The 19,260-nt window shown below is 37.1% G+C and overlaps 1 protein-coding gene and 1 long non-coding RNA gene across 18 annotated transcripts in view; both read left to right on the plus strand.

Annotated features, from left to right (window-relative positions):
* LOC118151654 (uncharacterized) overlaps positions 1–9,881 on the plus strand; it is a 57,311-nt gene extending 47,430 nt beyond the window's left edge. Inside the window, exon 2 of the long non-coding RNA XR_013530751.1 lies at positions 1–9,881. This exon is cut by the window's left edge and continues 46,578 nt beyond it. This is a non-coding gene — a long non-coding RNA (uncharacterized LOC118151654).
* The window catches only part of TENM2 (teneurin transmembrane protein 2), a 3,966,312-nt gene that overhangs the window by 3,130,207 nt on the left and 816,845 nt on the right, over positions 1–19,260 (plus strand). The gene's annotated exons all lie outside the window — the stretch shown is intronic.

A 19,260-nucleotide genomic window follows, 5' to 3' on the forward strand; every position in this document is an offset into this window, starting at 1 on the left:
ATCTGAAATTTTTGACAATTTTCTCTGAGATTCCTGGCATTTGGGCCTCTGGAGATGGCAGGGGGTCTGGTTTGCTGTCTGTTAATTTTAGCTCTTCTCCGCTGGAAGTGCCATCACAACTAGAATAAACAGAGAGAATGGGAGGTGCTACAGCCTAGTAAGCGGCCCCATGGGGCTGCCCTAGCAGCAAAAATCAAAACAAACAAACAGAATCCCAAAACAGGTTTGGGCTTTAGGGGTTTTGAAAATGGACATTTTCCCCATTAATAACATATCCGTTAAACCCTACTGTGACAGGTCTCAAAAAGTTTCTTCTAATAACAACAGTTCTAATCCAAAATCGTTCACTCTGCCTACAAATGTCAGAGCCAAACAACACCTAGCAGATAATTTGGTCCACAATTTTCAAGGATACAGGTAATAGAAAATAGAAATAGGTAATCTACTGCTATGTCATATTCCCAATGTTTCTGTGCAAGCCAATCACTTTATGGAAGCTGAAAAATTCAAGGATTTTAATGATTCAAAATATCTAGTTGAATGGCTGGTAATCATCTCTCTTATTTGAGGAGTCCCAAAACTAAAGCTTTACATAAAGAAAGGAGTTAAACCTTTAAATATAGAATGAATGATCTACGAATCTTTATTGTTAGTCTAGCCATAATATTACTATGAAATTTTCATAGCGAAGGCATAACATTTAGATTGCACGTCATTAAGACAATTACTAATTTCTTTTTATCTGAACCAATACATACAGAAGAAAATGATGTACCTTATTTCATTGCTTGGTTAATATCAGCCTGTGAAAAAGAAAGATATTTTCAGAAGAAAATTATAAAATGACTTAAGTTGGTTCCCCCATATTTAGGTTAAGAGCAAAGAAGGCAGAGAAAATAATTTTAGAATGTTATACCCGGGACAAAAGTGTTTCCCAAGTAATTTGGATAACAAGGGGGAAAAACATTAAAAATCTTTTTTGATAGAAAGTTAAGAAAATTACTTTAAAATGAGTACTTAGCAACCAAGATTTGGGAAAAGTTTGAATGAAAAGAAATTTAAGATAGTTGTTTTACATTACATTATTCTATCTCTTCTTTCGCTTTGCCTAGCTAATGTTTTCTACAAAATAGATTACATTCAATCTTTAAATATATATGTATACTTACCTACATATGTCTGCTGTATACACAGCCACAGACATGTATCAATTTATATATCCATGTACAAATTAATAATAACTTAGGAATGACAAGATAAACTTGTTTTTCCTACCACCTACTGTCTTTTTAAAAGGCATTCTCTGTTTATACAGAATACCTGCAAATAATATTTTCATGACTATGTCATATGAATAAAATAGGAATTTTAATCATTTATGTACTTACAGTGAGAATCATTATCGTTTTACACTTAGCTCGTGATTCCAAGATGGGTTTGTTGTTGTTGTTATATAAAAGGAAGTTTTAAGGCTTTTTATAAACTTGAATTTTAAATGTATATCTACACTTGAGAAAAATGAGGATCAAGATAAGAGAAAATACAGGGAAGTTAAATTCTAATGCAGTAAAACCTCCCCTGGAAATAAACTCTTACCCCTGGTCAATTACTCACTTGCCACCATAGATTTTTTTTAGGAGAGATTCCCAGTCTGAGAAATTACAGTCAGTGGTTTACATCTATAAAACAGCTCATCATCGACATGAACTCGTATTTAAATCTGAATTACCAGCATTTGAGTTTTTCAGCATGAGACAGCAAAAGATTGAAAAGCAATGGTTTCTGATGTTGCTCTAAATTATCATTTCCATAGATATAGCCTTTATCATTTCTTCTCCATATCATAAAAATAAAAACTGGTTAAGGTAACCCCACTGCATATTTTTCTTCTTCTTGTACACTTCACAGTCACAGAGTAAATCAGCTTTGCTAAATGCATTCATTAGTGCCCCATTTGTTTCTCTTCGTCTCTTTGAAGAAACCTTGCAAGCCGTTGGAACGCTTACTTTATTTTGATTCCACAGTGGAAAATTGTATTCACATAAGTAAGCATATACCAAATAGCAATAAATCATTGTTTCTCAGATGACCAATATCAGCAGGAATCTCATATACTTCTCTGCTGGAGTTGATTTCCAAATTCATTGAATAATTATTGGTGCTGCTTTTCATAAGTGAAAAACGTTTTTTTTTCCTTTCTATTACCATTAACTTTTAAATGCTACCTTTCTCCCTCATTTCCGCCACACATCTGAGAATTATTTGTAAAGGAGGGTAACAGTCAAACTTTGTATTCAGCAAATGTCAAGGTGGTTAGATGGAATATAACCCTTGACAACTCCCCTCACCAGCCCTGAAATTTAGACTTTCATAGTATGGACTTTGGACAGAGATTAAATTTTATGTTAGACTATTGATAAATGAAATAAATACAAATTACTGCATTAATGTTTTAAGGAAAATCTGAGAATTTATTAGAATGTTTTAAAAATGCAACATTTAAACTAGTAAATTTCTGTTTCTTTTTGCTCTGCCAAGAGAAAACAATGTGTTGTTGTTTCACTTCCCAAAGTATTAATTGGATTTTGGTAATAAGCATTAAATAATTTTTTGTAATAACCAAGCACATGAATTTCTTTTTTTCCTTAACAGAGTTTATATAAAAGGAAGTTTTATATTACAGCAAGTAAGCCATACACTTTGCCCTGAAGGTGAATTGATAAAATATCTATGGGTTTCAAGTCCATTATAACACAGAATAAATATTATGGCCATGTTCTAGAAAGTGTGAATTCTCTACTCAGTACATTTTTTTTTTTTTTTTTTTTTTTGAGACTGAGTTTCACTCTTGTTATCCAGGCTGGAGTCCAACGGCGCGATCTGGGCTCACCGCAACCTCCGCCTCCTGGGTTCAGGCAATTCTCCTGCCTCAGCCTCCTGAGTAGCTGGGATTACAGGCACACACCACCATGCCCAGATAATTTTTTGTATTTTTAGTAGAGAAGGGATTTCACCATGTTGACCAGGATGGTCTCGATCTCTTGACCTCGTGATTCACCCACCTTGGCCTCCCCAAAGTGCTGGGATTACATGCGTGAGCCACCGCGCCCGGCCAGTACATTTTTTTAATGGCTCTGTACACACTATATTATGTTAGGTGCTGTTATAAGGAAGCAACCAAAAAAGACTTTAAAATTATTTTCAGAACTTAGACTTTAGAAGTAACAGTGTCAGGTGGAGATTCAGACTAATATGTAGATTAGACTCTTTCTGTTGATGGTATTATTCTTTGAAGGATTCTTTTCCCCATTTATGCTTTTGATTGATGTTCTTAATGTTTTTGAGCTGCTAATTATAAGCTAACTTAAAGCAATTTAAAGGATGTATTACACTAAATTTTTTTTTCTTTGAATTATCACCTGAACATAACTAACACTTGAGTAATGTGACGTTTGTACTATTGGTATTTTTCTACCAAATACAGAGTCTTTCGATTCATCTCCACATTTATCTTTTCCTCCTAAAGTGAAAATATGGTATGAATATTTGTATAATTCAAAAGATAATGATAAACTCGAAGAAACTTTTTGGTATAAAACATCATTGTTCACATTATGATCTTATCTTTTTATGAGGAAAGGCTCCTAATCTTTAAATTGATATGTTTGCATATAGTTCAGATCTTTGAACCATCCAGAGTAAGTCAATATGGGTTTTTCTTAATAAAAAGATATAGATATAACTACAAAATTATCAATGTAACATGTCTTTGAATTATCTTGTGTTGAGATCCTTTAGTCTCTACAAAAAAAATTTAATATGAATATGGGTTTTAAGTAACATGATAAACAGCTTACATTTCAAATATTCTAATGCAACTTAATATAACTCTTATTAAATAAGTATATGTTAGAAATTATATTACTGCATTAAGATAATTAAATAATTTCATAACGTATGAAAACTTTTTTTTTGAGACAAGAGTCTTGCTCTGCTGCCCAGGCTGGAGTGCAGTGGCACGATCGGTAACCTCATTCAAGCAATTCTCCTGCCTCAGCCTCCTGACTAGCTGGGATTACAGGCGCTCGCCACCAAGCCCAGCTAATTTTTGTATTTTTGGTAGAGATGGGGTTTCACCATACTGGCCAGGATGGCCTCAAATTCCTAACCTTGTGATTCAACCACCTTGGCCTCCCAAATTGGTGGGATTACAGGTGTGAGCCACCACACCGGGCCCATGAAAACAAACTACAAGACAAAATTTTTAATTAATATTTTATTCTCAAAATACTCAACCAAATTGTTTTCAAAATAAGTATTTCATATTTCAGATGTAATCTCAAAAAATGAATTTGTATTTAATTATGGAACTTCTGAACTTCATACATTTATTTAAAAATTATTAAAAATGATTAAGAAATCCACAACACAATACTCTATGTCTTATCTGAGAATTTTACACAGATTTAGTATAATGAAAACTTTAGAAGTATTTGACAGGACATTAAATTCATGACTCCATATTAATAAAGTAGCTGAGGTTTAAGATATTAGAATATACAGCCATAATATATTATTATTTATGGACAGCATCTACTCTCATGCAAAGATAATATACACAGAGTTTAAATTCTGTGAGTTTCTTTGACCTTATGGAAAAAAGGTAGAAAATTATAGATTCTGATTTAGATTAGTTATAAAGTTGAATATGTCAAATGACCCAACTACCTTTTTGTCCAGAAATTAACAAAAGAGCAGATAGAAATACTTGGCTAGAGAGAACTTATCTAGTAGTTGTTGCCAACATCATGGCCATAAATATAGCATTCCAATCTAAATTAATTTTCTTTACTTCATTTAGGGATCGCCTGTTTATTTTCTTAAGCAATTCTCCATTAAGCAGAGTCATTTTCTGTTGTTCATCTTATCAGTGTTTCATGGGGTGAAAAAGGAATAATGTAATCAGAGAGGTTTAGAGAACACATCAATGTCTTAGATATGGATACAATTTGGCTGTGTCCCTGCCCAAGTCTCGTCTTGAACTGTAACTCTCACAGTTCCCACATGTTGTGGGAGGAACCTGGTGGGATGTGACTGAATTATGGGAGCTGGTCTTTTCTGCATTGTTCTCTTTACATTGAATGAGTCTCACAGAATCAATGGTTTGATAAGGAGAAACCCGTTTTGCTTGATTCTCATTCTCTCTCTTGCCTGCTGTGGTGTAAGATGGTGCCTTTCACATTTTGCCATGATTGTGAGGCCTCCCCAGCAACATGGAACTGTGAGTCAAATTAAACCTCCTTCTTCTGTAAATTATGCAGTCTTGGGTATGTCTTTATCAGCAGCATGAAAACGAACTAATACAATAAATTGGTACCAGTAGAGTGGGGCACTGCTGAAAAGATACCTGAAAATATGGAAGTGACTTTGGAACCAGGTAACAGGCAGAGTTTGGAACAGTTTGGAGAGCTCAGAAGAAAACCAAAAAAAAAAAAAAGTGGGAAAGTTGGGACTCTCTAGAGACTTGTTGAATGGCTTCGACCAAAATGCTGATAATGATATGGACAATGAAACCCAGGCTAAGGTGGTCTCAGATGGGGATGAGGAGCTTGTTGGAACTGGAGCAAAGGTGACTCTTTCTATATTTTAGCAAAAAGACTGGTAGCATTTTGTCCCTGCCCTAGAGATTTGTGGAACTTTGATGATTTTCTTCTGGCGGAAGAAATTTTTTTTTTTTTTAGATAGTTTCACTTTGTCTCCCAAGCTGGAGTGCAGTGGCACCATCTTGGTTCACTGCAATCTCTGCCTCCCTGGGTTTAAGTGATTCTCCTGCCTCACCCTCCTGAGTAGCTGGGATTACAGGTGCCCACCACCACACCTTGCTAATTTTTGTGTTTTTAGTAAAGACAGGGTTTCACTATGTTGGCTAGGCTGGTCTTGAATTCCTGACCTCAAGTGATCCAACTGCCTCAGACTCCCAAAGTGCTGGGATGACAGGTATGAGCCACTGTGCCTGGACAGAAGAAATTTCTAAGCAGCAAAGCATTCAAGAGGTGACTTGCGTGCTATTAAAGGTATTCAGTTTTAAAAGAGAGATAGCATAAAGTTTGGAAAATTTGCAGCCTGATAATGTGATAAAAAAGAAAATCCCATTTTCTGAGAAGAAATTCAAGCTGGCTGCAGAAATTTGTATAAGTAACATAATGTTAATCCCCAAGACAATGGGAAAAGTGTCTTCAGGGCATGTCAGGGGTCTTTATGGCAGCCCCTCCCATCACAGGCCCAGAGGCCTAGGAGAAAATGGTTTCATGGGCCAGACCCAGGGTCCCCGGACTGTGTGCAGTCTAGGGACTTGGTTCCCTGTGTCCCACCCACTCCAGCCGTGACTAAAAGGGGCCAAGGTTTAGCTCAGGCTGTTACTTCAGAGGGTGGAAGCCTTAAGCCTTGTCAGTTTCCAGGTGGTGTTGAGCCTGCAGGTGCACAGAAGTCAAGAATTGATGTTTAGGAACCTCTGCCTAGATTTCAGAAGATGTATGGAAATGCCTAGTCCCAGACAAAAATTTGCTGCAGAGGTGGAGCCCCCATGCAGAACCTCTGCTAGGGCAGTGTGGAAGGGAAATGTTGGGTCGGAGCCCCCACACAGAGTCCCTGCTAGGGCACTGCCTCATGGAGTTGTGAGAAGAGGGCCACCATCCTCCATACCCCAGAGTGGTAGATCCACCGACAGCTTATATTGTGCACTTGGAAAAGCCACAAACACTCAATGCCAGCTCGAGAAAGCAGCCAGGAGGGGAGCTATATCCTGCAAAGCGACAGGGGTAGACTGCCCAAGACTATGGGAACCCACCTCTTGCATCAGCGTGACTTAGATGTAAGACATGGAGTCAAAAGAGATCATTTTGGAGCTTTAAGATTTGACTGCCCTGCTGGATTTCAGACTTGCATGGGGCCTGTAACCCCTTTGTTTTGGCCAATGTCTTCTATCTGGAATGGCTGTATTTACCCAATGCCTGTACCTCTATTGTATCAAAGAAGTAATTAACTTTCTTCTGATTCTATAGGTTCAGAAGCGGAAGGGACTTGCTTTGTCTTGGATGGGACTTTGGACTGTGGACTTTTGAGTTAATGCTGAAATGAGTTAAGACTGTGGGAGACTGTTGGGAAGGCGTGATTGGTTTTGAAATGTGAGGACATGGCCGGGTGCAGTGGCTCACACCTGTAATCCCAACACTTTGGGAGCCCAAGGCAGGGGGATCACAAGGTTAGGAGTTCGAGATCAGCCTGACCAACATGGAGAAACTCTGTCTCTACCAAAAATACAAAAATTAGCTGGGCGTGGTAATGAGTACTTGTAATCCCAGCTACTTGTGGGGCTGAGGAAGGAAAATTGCTTGGGCATGGGAGGTGGAGGTTGCTGTGAGCCTAGATTACACCACTAGATTCCAGCCTTTGAAACAGAGTGAGAGCCTATCTCAAAACACACACACACACACACACACACACACACACACACACACACACAAGAAATGTAAGGACATGAGATTTGGGAGTGGCCAGGAACTAAATTATACGGTTTGGCTGTGTCCCCACCCAAATCTCATATTCAACTGTAAATCCCACAAATCCCCCATGTGTAGGATGCAGATACATGGAAGTTCTCAGAGTTCCAGCAGGGAAGATATCCCTTTAATACAATGTCTCCCAAAATATTTAATAATTACTACTTAGCAATAATCCACAGAATAATGCAGTGTTTGAGATTCCCTGTATAAAATATAACCTACTATGAACTACCTAATAATCCAGGTTAATTTGTAATCTGCTTTCAATCCATCTTTCCAACTTTTGTTTCACCAAGAAATCTATACTCCATCCAAATTAAACCATGCACATTTTTCTGCAAGGATCCACAAATTGTTTCTCTGATGTGCCTTTTTTTGCTCATGTTTTCTTCCTCTCTGTGGAATGTCTATCACCTCTCCTTTGTTACCTTTCCATGTTCAAAACCAAAAGTGCACGTAAGCACTTCACAGACTATACACAAAACAATTTGCTTACAAAATGGTGGGCTTCTAGGTGTTCAGTTTTGCAATCAGCACATCAAATGAAGCTTAAGCAAACATTTTTAATGGCTTCCATGCAAAGTGTATCACGTCAGGCACTACTGTGAGAAAAACAGCTAAGTGAAGTTTTTTGTTTGTTTATTTTTTGAGACAGAGTTTCACTCTTGTCACCAAGGCTGGAGTGCAATGTCGCGATCTTGGCTCTCTGCAACCTCCACCTCCCAGGTTCAAGGGATTCTCCTGTCTCAGCCTCCCATGTAGCTGGGATTACAGGTGCCTGCCACCACACCTGGCTATTTTTTGTATGTTTAGTAGAGATGGGGTTTCACCATGTTATCCAGGCTGGTCTTGAACTCCTGACCTCAGGTGATCCACCCATCTCAGCCTCTCAAAGTGCCAGGATTACAGGCATGAACCACCATGCCCGGCCAGGAATTTTTTACACATGTGGCACATGAGAGAGTTAGTATTGAGTTTTTTAAAGGAGGCAGAGGTGATTGGGTTAGCTTTAATAGAGAAGGGAGGGCCTACATCATATCTTGATTAAATAATGTAGGCTGATAGCTTTTTGCAAAAATGATTAGAAACTCTATAGGATACCTCTCTGCTCTGGATGGGCAAACTTGGAAAGAAGACGGTTTGCTCTGCAGAGATGCTCAACTTTTTGTGACTTAGAAACATGAACGTTTACAGCTTGCTTCCTAATCTGTGATTCAATAATTCAACAACTGTTAAGGGCATCAAATTCAGTGGTGTAAACACCTCAAATTGAATACTGCCTTTGCTTATTGTTATGTTAGGAAATTTATTTCACCTTCCTAGGCTGGTGTCTTCCTCTGAAAACTGGAATAACAATGCCAATATTCTAAAGTCCATGCATGAATTAATAATACACTGCATAATACACTGCATATATTAATTCATGCATGGACTCTAATACACTTTACATAATAGACTGGCATGTAGTGACTTTCAATATGTGGATATTACTTACATTATCCTTCATCCATTTGCTACTTTTCCTTCTCTCAGACAAAGTCAGGAAGACTTCAATGGCGTTTTACGCATATTTACCACTTTGAAAGTCATGAAACATTCTTAATAACATATATATTTTTTGAAAATATAAAATTCTAAATCACTATTAAGGCCACATTTTAAAAGATATAACATTTTATCTATACTGCATTATTGCCAATTCAAATTCAGTTATGTAATAAAGGAATTATATAATTTAATTTATACTGTTGACCATCTCTTGAAGCTGAAAAAATGTCCTGTTTTACATAGTAGCCATAACCTTTCCCGAATGACCACAGTCATGCTTTCAGACATGATTTATTTGCAGTAAATAGATTTTATTTTTAAAATGGTCTATCCGGCCCTTCATATGTTATAACCAGATCCAGTTTTAATGAGATAACTATAGATAACAGGGTCATATTTTCATGTCTCTTAAATAATACATTGAGATCATTCTACTTATAACAACATAATGAAAATAAATGTTTTTTCGTTATTGAATAGAATTTCCATAACACAATGAGTTTCCTGAGATAAAAGCTTCAATGCTAAGTAAAATGTAGAACTAAGACAATGATCCTAATGGAGAGATGGCAAACTCTTCATCCAGTGTGCCAGCTTCAGCCCACTGGAAATGGCTTCCTGGATCCCTGCATTGAAAAGGATTATGAAGCATCATCTAGGCTTGGAACACTGGTTATTATTATGGGAGCTGAAGGGGTTTTCTGCGCGTATTATATCTGTTCAAATGAAACATATGTATAATGTCTACAATTACTAGAGAATGAAAACAAATAACTAGGATATTTTCTATTCAGTATTACAGTGAATATTCAACATCCTGATAATAAAAAAGCACTATGTAATATGAATCCTGGGCTACTTTTGATCCTTCGTTTAATTTGTTTTTTCTTATGTCTTCTGGCTTCCCACTCTTCTCCATCCTCCCTTCCCTTTCCCTCCTCTGCTCTGTTTCTGGATTTCTTTCTTTTTCTTTTCTCTTTTTCCCTTCCTCCTTCTAACTTTTTGAGCAGCTACAGTGTGCTTGGATACTAAGCCAGGGGGCCAAGTAAGTCAACACTCTGTGGCAAATTAGAAAGGCAGCACTGTTTGGTTGTATCCAATCGGTCATTTGTAATTAGTCCTGATCACATAGAGGACTCCAGCTGGTTTTTCCTGACCAGCATATGGATGTTCCAAACTGCTATTTGCTAACCCCCTCCCCAGCTTCCCAGCAAGCTAATGACCCAGGAGGCAGCCATTTCCCACCCCACTTCTAGAGGTAATGGAGAGCGGCCTGCGTTGAAAATGCTTGCATGTTCAGCCATGCATAGAATCTTTCTAGGACTGCTCTCATTCATGGAGAGTTAATTGTCCTTTGAGTTTCCTAGGTATTAATCTAATGTCTACCTGAATATTAACTTTTATTTCTAGCCCAGCTAAAGGCAACTTTTGCCATAATGCTGACCATATGCTAAAAAGAAATCTTTATACCAGTTTGGGGGGAGGCAAAGTGATATTCCAAGGAAATTTAGCATTTCCACTGGCTGGTACCCATCTCTACATTAGCCAAAGCTCATAATTTTGTATCCTTTGGATTCCCTCAATTCTTCATTTTTCAAATAAAATCACTCTATAACTCTATTGATAGATGTTTTTGGAAGTCACTCATCAAATATCTTGCATACTTTATCAGCGTATGCTTCATTAAATGTAATTTGGGTTTATTCAACTATTTTTCTGCTTTTCTATCAACTGAAACCCAGAAATCCTCTTTTATCGTATTCAATGGGGAAAATCAATTGCAAAGTAATTTTGTTTCCTATTTCATCTGCTTATAAGTTGCCATTACTGGTATGTAGTCCTGTGGTATGGTCTTAACAATTTTTCTTGGATGAAAATGAGAGGAAGAAAAATTATCTCGACCTTTTATGTGTTGTGCTGATGAAGGGCCAAAGAAGTCTTTCTTTACTTCATATGAATTTTATTTTTCCCCTTTTTAGAAATGAGTTTATGTGCTTTTCTCATGATGATGGGTAAGGCAGTGCAGGAGGGTTAGAATACCTTCTCTTGGAAGGATGTGTGGCTGTAGAGAAGGGTTGCAGATGGAGCATCCGAGCATCCCTTGCTGAGTTCATCTAGAATCTGGTGTCTTCTTTGCCACTTATTTGACATGTGGTTTTGGGTAAACCTCCTAAGCTTTCTGGGCCTCAGGTGTTTACTTTAAAAATGTATACCAAAGAAAAGAAGAGACATTTTAAACAGAAAAGAAAAGAAATGCATTCTTCTTTTTAAAATTAAGATATTGTTCAACAGTTTTCTCCACCCTGAAACCTTACATTTGCAAACACAGGCCCCTTCCTCCTCTCCCTATGGGAAATTATTTTTATAAATTTATATCATTCTTTGACTCTTTTTTCATTCAGTGATGTTTTCTGAGATCCATTCATATCGTGTTGACACATAACAAGGTTTGATTCTTTTAACCTTTTATAGCATTACATTACATGAATGAATCATATTTTATTCAACCAGTTACTATTCATAATATTATTTGCAATATTTCTTTTCTTTTCTTTTTTTTTTTTTTTTTGAGACACAGTTTCACTCTTGTTACCCAGGCTGGAGTGCGATGGCGCGATCTCGGCTCACCGCAATCTCCGCCCCCTGGGTTCAGGCAATTCTCCTGCCTCAGCCTCCTGAGTAGCTGGGATTACAGGCACTCGCCACCATGTCCAGCTAATTTTTTGTATTTTTAGTAGAGACAGGGTTTCACCATGCTGACCAAGATCGTCTCGATCTCTTGACCTCGTGATCCATCCACCTCGGCCTCCCAAAGTGCTGGGATTACAGGCTTGAGCCACCGCGCCCGGCCCGCAATATTTCTTTATTAGACAAAATGCTGTAATAAACATTCTTGCACATGTGTGTGGGTGGGCTCTCTAAACCCATAACTAGAAATGGATTTGCTAGATTATAGAAAGGTCAGTATTTAATTTTAATATATATTGCCTACTTCCTTTCAAAGTAGTAATATCACTCAAGTTTCCACTGGCAGCATAGGAAATGTCAATTTCCCAACACTTGATATTGTTGATCGTAAAGTTTAACATTTTGTTTGCCAACTTTATCCTTTTAACTAGTAATTCTATTTTTTTATTTAAATATATAAAGTGGGGAAGTTAACTTTTCTAATAAAAATAATGAAAATTGATTTTAAAAATTTCTTAAAATTGATTAGAGATTTAACAGTTCTCCAAAGAATTCTTCAAAAATAGTATTGCTGGCCTATGTCTTGGAATTATTCATTTGATGCATTTAAAAAGTAGATAATATGGTCAAATTTTTGGTAAGAGCACTCACCCCTAACCCCCTTAGTGCAAAGAGTCAGCTATTTATGTTAGCATTCCTGTTGAATTTATCATGAGTCAGTTATGAAGACACAGGAACCCTGCTCCAATTATTCAGGAGTCATTGACTTGGAGTTGCTCAATTTGCTTATACAGGAAAGAGTTGTTAAACATTATCCTTTCTGGGCTAAAAATGAAGTTGCAGTGTGTACAGAAGTTTGCAAATGCACAAAAGGTCACACTGATTGATGGGCTTTGAAAATTGGCCATTTACGTCAAGAAGGAGATGATGATAAGGTTTATTATTCTGTGAAAGTCTTCCAAGTGGTGAGGACATCTCAATAGCACAACTTTTTCTCCTTCTGTTTTATCCTTTGAAATAATGAGTCATGAAACCAGAGAAAGGGAGTTGGCATGCAGTAGGGCCAGCTTCCTCATATACTTCATAATGCTGATTCGCAGTGGTTGGGAAATTAGTGCTGGGGTACCAAATCCAGCTTAAAGGCTGTTTTTGTAAATAAAGTTTTATTACAGCAAATTAGGAAAATCTCATTCGTTTCCTTATGTTTTGTCTGTGCTTTCTTGTCCCACAAAGACAGAGTTGAAAAGTTCTAACAGAGACCATCTGATGCAAAACTTAACATTTTTACTGTCTGGCCCTGTGCAGAAAAGGGTTACTGATCCCTGGTGGAAGCTGCAGTAAATTTCATTTGAAAGTTTGATTGTTAATAGATATGTGAATTCTGCACTTTTATTACTTTGAAACATTTAAAAAACCCTTAGTAATTCTCTTAGCAGATGGATTATAATTGTGGGAAACTTATAATGAAATTCTAAGTTTATAAAATATTTTTGTTTGTCCTAAAAGGGGTGAGGATTATAGTACAAGTACTTCTGAAATATATTTTGCCTGACAGAAAACATTATTTTAAACCATGTATTTTGTTTTCTCTGTTTTCGGATATATTATTAAAATAATATCCCCTTTAACTTGAAAAAAGGGAACTTATTTTGCACAGTAACTCTTTAAGTTTTAAAATTAAAAAAGACAGTTAAATTATGGTTTATGGATTTTTGTACTGTTTAATGGTAAGAAATCTGTCTTATGATTACTCAAAACATCTGTCTTTTTATCCCAGTAAGTTAATTCATTAAGTTCAAAAATACTTACTTAAAATAGCATTAAAATATTAGCATATTCATTGGCACATAAATGTTTAATAATTATATTTTATATTTCCTTAATTCATAGTGACTGTTATTATGGTGGTAGATAAGTAAGATAGTCTCCAGAGATTCTACTAATTCAAGAAAATACTACCAGCCTCATATTTTAATAGAATGTCTTAGTCGTAAAGAAGAACCACCATCAGTCTCAAGAAACACAATATTAACTTTCTTTTATATTTCTATACTTCCAGTATCCAGTAGATATGTCTGAAAGTCATACACATTTGCTCATGCACACATGTACACACACACACACACACACGGTCCTTAATTCTGCCATCAGAAAAATTACATTGGTGACTTTCACATGTAGCAAATGAACAAGCTGTTAACCAAGAAAATTCAGACATTTGGGGGCAACTACAAGTCAATGTAAAACTGATGAATTGCTTGAAGGCAAATCAGAAGTTACTGTTGGCAAATATCTAAAAGAAGAACAGAAATAATCACACCTGAAACAAATGCAAGTTGAAAGATGTATCCCTACTTATACTTCATGGAGAGAAAAACCTATAGAAGTATGTTACTGACTCTACAATCAATGAAACCAGATTTCTTTTCCAAAAAATTGTTGCAATTCTTCTATTCCCATTAGTTATTATCATATTGTTTATCATAATTTTATGCTAGTAAGAGTTTATGCTGACCAGGAAATAAGATGGGAATCTGTTTTCTAATCTGTTGCCTCCATGCTTGGCACTGGGTAAAATCTTAGTACATTTTTGCAATAAATGAGCATTGGGGCAAGTATTAAAGCCGATTATTATACTGAAAATATGATTCTAGAAAATGCTCGCCAAACAAGTGTGATCAGACTCAGTACAGACACTTTATTGTACACATTTTTCTCATCACTTAAACATCAAAGTGATTACAGGTTCTACATCTGTGAGCCTGTTTTCCCATTTGGAAGAATGAGTACAATAATGTTACCTCTTTGTAGGGTTATTTTGAGCATTGAGACTTATTATACATTAAGCACTTAGAGAAGCCTGGTATATAGCATATAGCCCATCAATATTACCTGCTCTTAACAGCAGTATCACTTGTAGTAGTGGTGGTGTTGATAGTACTAGTATTCAAAAGCATCTTTCACTCTCTTCACATTTCCTACTGTAATGTGTAAATAAATAATCCCAATATTAGTAAATGGATTGTCCAGAGCATTCATCATCAGAGATAAGTGTAAGCCAATTATGTTTGTTCATTCTGAAGACACTTATTATATGTCAGGCTTATTATACACTGTATGATTTTATAAATATAAATATATATATATTTAGAGAGAGAGAGAGAGAGAGAAAGTCAGGTTTTGTCTTATTGCTGGGCAGGGAGATTGGAGATGAGTGAAGTTGTTGTCCTGCCTTTGGTGAGCATGCAGCTCAGAAAGGGAAACATAATATAAGCAAGTAATTTCGAAGCCACATGGCAATTCTATCCAAGGCAAAGGTATAAACTGTGACAACTCAGCAGCAAATAACTAAAAATTGTTTTAAATGGGGCCTGTACATACATTTTATCCTCCCAATAACCCTACAATATCAGTCTCACCATTTGCATATAACCCATGGGAAAGCTAAGAGGTCAAGTCACAACCCTAGAATCCCATAGGCAGAGTGTAACAAAGGCAGGATTGAATCAGGTCTTCAGAGTCCACAGCCTGCAGTTTTCCAGCCCCTCAGCTATTGCTTGTCTGGGAAATGGAAAGCTTTGGCTGGGACATCCCTTATTCTACGGTGTAGCTGCCCAAATCATCCCTGGTCTGGACACTACAAATGGAGCAGAAAGAGAAAGGGAGAGAAGCCATCTCATTGTAGGACTCTTGACCACAGTCTGTTCAGTCTGGCCTGGTTTCTGTTTGGTGCTTATGTATGCACAAATTGCCATGGCTAAATGGTGTCATTGTGGATAATAATGCTGTGATGAAATGTTTAATCTCCCCTAGGGTTTGGTGGACATTTTCAGCTGCTGGTCTAGTGATAAGCTGGGCAATGGGAGGGAAGCTGCTCTGCTTCAACAAATGATCTTGTTTCCGGGGAATCACTTGTTGACAAAGATATTAAATAAAGACTGATATTTAAATAAAAGTGCTTTGAGCTGGAAGAAAATATTTATAAACAATTTGAATTCAGCATTTTGTCGAAGATTTTTCTGGATTCTGAAAGGTGAGTGGACACTGAAAGACTGTCTGTCTCATCTCTCACCTGTTGATGAGATCCTTCCAGACTAGGCTGGAAAAAACTTGTGATCAGTGCATGTAAGCATTCCCTCCTGATCCCTTTACCTCTAACGCCTGGGAGAGATCTACACATATAAATAGTGGGCCAGCACCCCATTTTCTCTGTTTGGCATTGATTAAGTCACTCCTTCATCTAGTTTGGAAAGTTTATTATTTAAAGCTATATCTACACATTTCCTGAGCCAGTTACACTGTGTTAATTTCTTATGCCATTCTAAGTATATGACTTGGAAACTGATCCATTGCTATATATAAGAAGTCCAGAAAACTACCTTCACTCTGTTTTATTCTTAGTTTGCCTGAATTGTTACCCATAACATTATGTCCCTAGCACATTTTGTTCAAACATGCAATAAAGTTGTAAAAGTTATGCAGTAAAGATATCAACTTGGGGGAGGGGTTTATACCCATTTGATGTCTAACTTTTGTGACCTAGCTAGTGTCTTAATTTTGTACTCATCCCATCTCAATTTTTGAAACGCACACGCACACACACAGACTTACATATACTTTTTAGGCATTAGATATGGGTTGAGTGTCCTTTATTTGAAATGCTTGGAGCCAGAAGTTTTTCAGGTTTTTTATTATTCTTAGATTTTACAATATTTGCATAATACCAGTTGAACATCCCAAATCCAAAGATCTGAAACACGAAATGCTCCAGTGAAGTTTCCTTTGAGCATCATGTGGGTGCTGACAAAGTTTCAGAATACGAAGGATTTCAGGTTGGGGTTTTCAGATTTGGAATGCTCAAATTGTATGACTGAGCATGTGGACTTTAAATCATTACTATACCTGGGTATAAAGCTTCTGTGTACCTCTAGATTAGCCTCAGAGTCTCCCTCAACCTCAATTTTCTATTCTGTGAGCTAGTGATAGAAAATCCCATTCTAAAAATTATTGTTTGAATTAAATAAAGCAACATGTGCTAAGAATCTGGCACAAATCCTGGCCCTGGCACTTAATAAATGGTGGCCATTTAAAATTATTACTACATGATGTGTACTTGGTTATTTAAGTAGGTTAAAGTGCATTTAAATTATTCTACGTTAATATATATTAAAATAGTCTGGACCTGGGTTTTGTTTGTTTGTTTCTCTTTGCTTCTTTGGTTTTACTCTCCCCTAGAGAATTTAACAATTTTTTTTTTTTTTTGATCCTTGCAGAACTACTGAGTAGTTATAACTTCGACTTGGGTGAGGATCTCTTACGCGAGGCTCAGCCTACTGAAAAACTTTACTAAGTTTTATTTCCATTAAAGGGGACCAAGGAGTGCTTTGTAAACCTGAAGTGTAGCACCTGACCCCATTCACATCACATGGAACTGCTTCCCCCTGGAAATTCTGGGCTTTCTCCCAAATGCTTCATTTGAAGGTGAATGCCTTGTGAAAAATGCCACATATGTGCCTCTCTCTCTACTAAACAGTTAATGTTGAATACCAGAAAAGATCCCCTGCCCATGCTGTCTTTCTTAATGAATTGTGACAATGCACTAATTTAAGCACAATTGGCCCAGCGTCTCTCATTGTGACAGAGGCGTTTCCACCGAGGAAAGTGGCAAGGGTACTCTGAGATCGTGGGCTTGTCCAGGGCTGAGTTTGATTTATGAAATGAGACCTAGGAGCCTGGATTGAACAGATTGGCTTGCAAGAGACAGCTGTACTGGAGGAGCTGCTGCCAGGTATGGGTAGTGGAAATAGAGAAAAATGAACAGTGGGATAAAAATTCCTTTCCCAGTCCCTACTTATCAACATGAAACATCTGTTTCAGCTACAGTGGTTCCCAGTGGCAGTCAGAATTATTGATATGGCAAAATCGCTGCTTATATGCAGCACAATGGCATGTGCCCCCACCCCTACTGGCTGCATTGTAATAATTCATTACTGTACCAGTGCGACCAAAGACATCATGCATGTGAAAGGGGAGTTAGTGCCAGGGCAATTGTGCAAATGGGAGGAGGGTGGGAGAAAATTTCCCCCACGAGCAATAAATTTCCACCTGCTGTTCTATTTTCCTGTGGCTGAACACAGTGATTATACTGGTTGGAAAATAAGCAATAAGCGTCTGTCTGTCTCCAATTGTTTTTAATATTCTTGTTTAATGGGAGAACATAGCTTTTATTTAAACTAAACATAACGGATGCATTTTAAGATTTGGATCAGTTTTTGAAAAAAGTATCTTGCTATCTCATATGTTATGTAAGCACATGCTGCTATAAATAGGAAAACAAATATGCTTAGTTCAGCTTTTTGTTTGATAAAATTTGATTAGGGACGTGCAAAAGCTGATGCTGTCAGCCAACACATAGCACCAGGGAGCAATACACACTATGTTAGAATGAAAATTAAATGCATTTATTACCAGAGAAACCGCTTTTGCAGAAACGTACCAAGAAAGTTTACATGCTCAAATAAATAGAAACTGGAATTTCTTAATTTCAGTAATATCACTTTATAATGCATGGTGGGGTTAACTTGTATTTGAGTTTCCATACTGGCTGAAGGATGATTAGAAAAAGATTTACCAAGCCAAGTTCTTGTGGTTCTTAACCTATTCTAAGACGCAGAACAATGCAAAAATATAAAGGAAAAACCAGAGCCCTCACTTGTAAAGATAACTTTACTTTCATAAGTGTTCTTATTGTTTTAACCTATAGAGGGATTTTAGTTGTGCCTTCTTATCTCTGTGATAAGGCATTTATTTGTTTCTAAATGTTGACTGTAAAAAAAAGGGTATGCAAAAACAGAAACTTTTAAATTAATTTTCCAACTAAAATTGTAATGTGGCCAATTTAGATGTAAGAGCTAAAGCATGTAGGCAGGTGTGATGTTTCCTCGCTGCTTTTCCTTTGGTACTAAGCACTAGTCCTTGGGATGAGAAAAATATTGTTTGATATTTCAGACAACAATGAAATGAAGCATTGGCAAATTAATAAGCAGATATTACCTGACAGCCTGGGCACCGAAGAGGTTAACACTCTCCAGTGCTGACAACGTGATAATGAGGATTTATGGTGAGCAGGAGGTGAAGGTGGGTGGGATGCTTCCAGGCTCCCATGTGTGGTGGCTCCAGGCCCCCTGCAGACACAATGCCTCAACAGGAGTGAAGGTTACCTTCTGGATTGTAACAACAGCTGAGCTGGTTATGTTTGTGGCAGAGTGTGCGTGCCCTAAAGATATGCAGATAGATGGGTAGGTAGGTAGACAGGCAGGCAGGCAGATAGGTAGGTAGGTAGGTAGGTAGGTAGGTAGGTAGATAGATAGATAGATAGATAGATAGATAGATAGATAGACAGACAGACAGACAGACAGACAGACAGACAGACAGACAGACAGATAGATAGATAGATAGATAG

This window comes from Callithrix jacchus, chromosome 2, assembly GCF_049354715.1.
Source record: "Callithrix jacchus isolate 240 chromosome 2, calJac240_pri, whole genome shotgun sequence".
Taxonomy (NCBI): domain Eukaryota; kingdom Metazoa; phylum Chordata; class Mammalia; order Primates; family Cebidae; genus Callithrix; species Callithrix jacchus.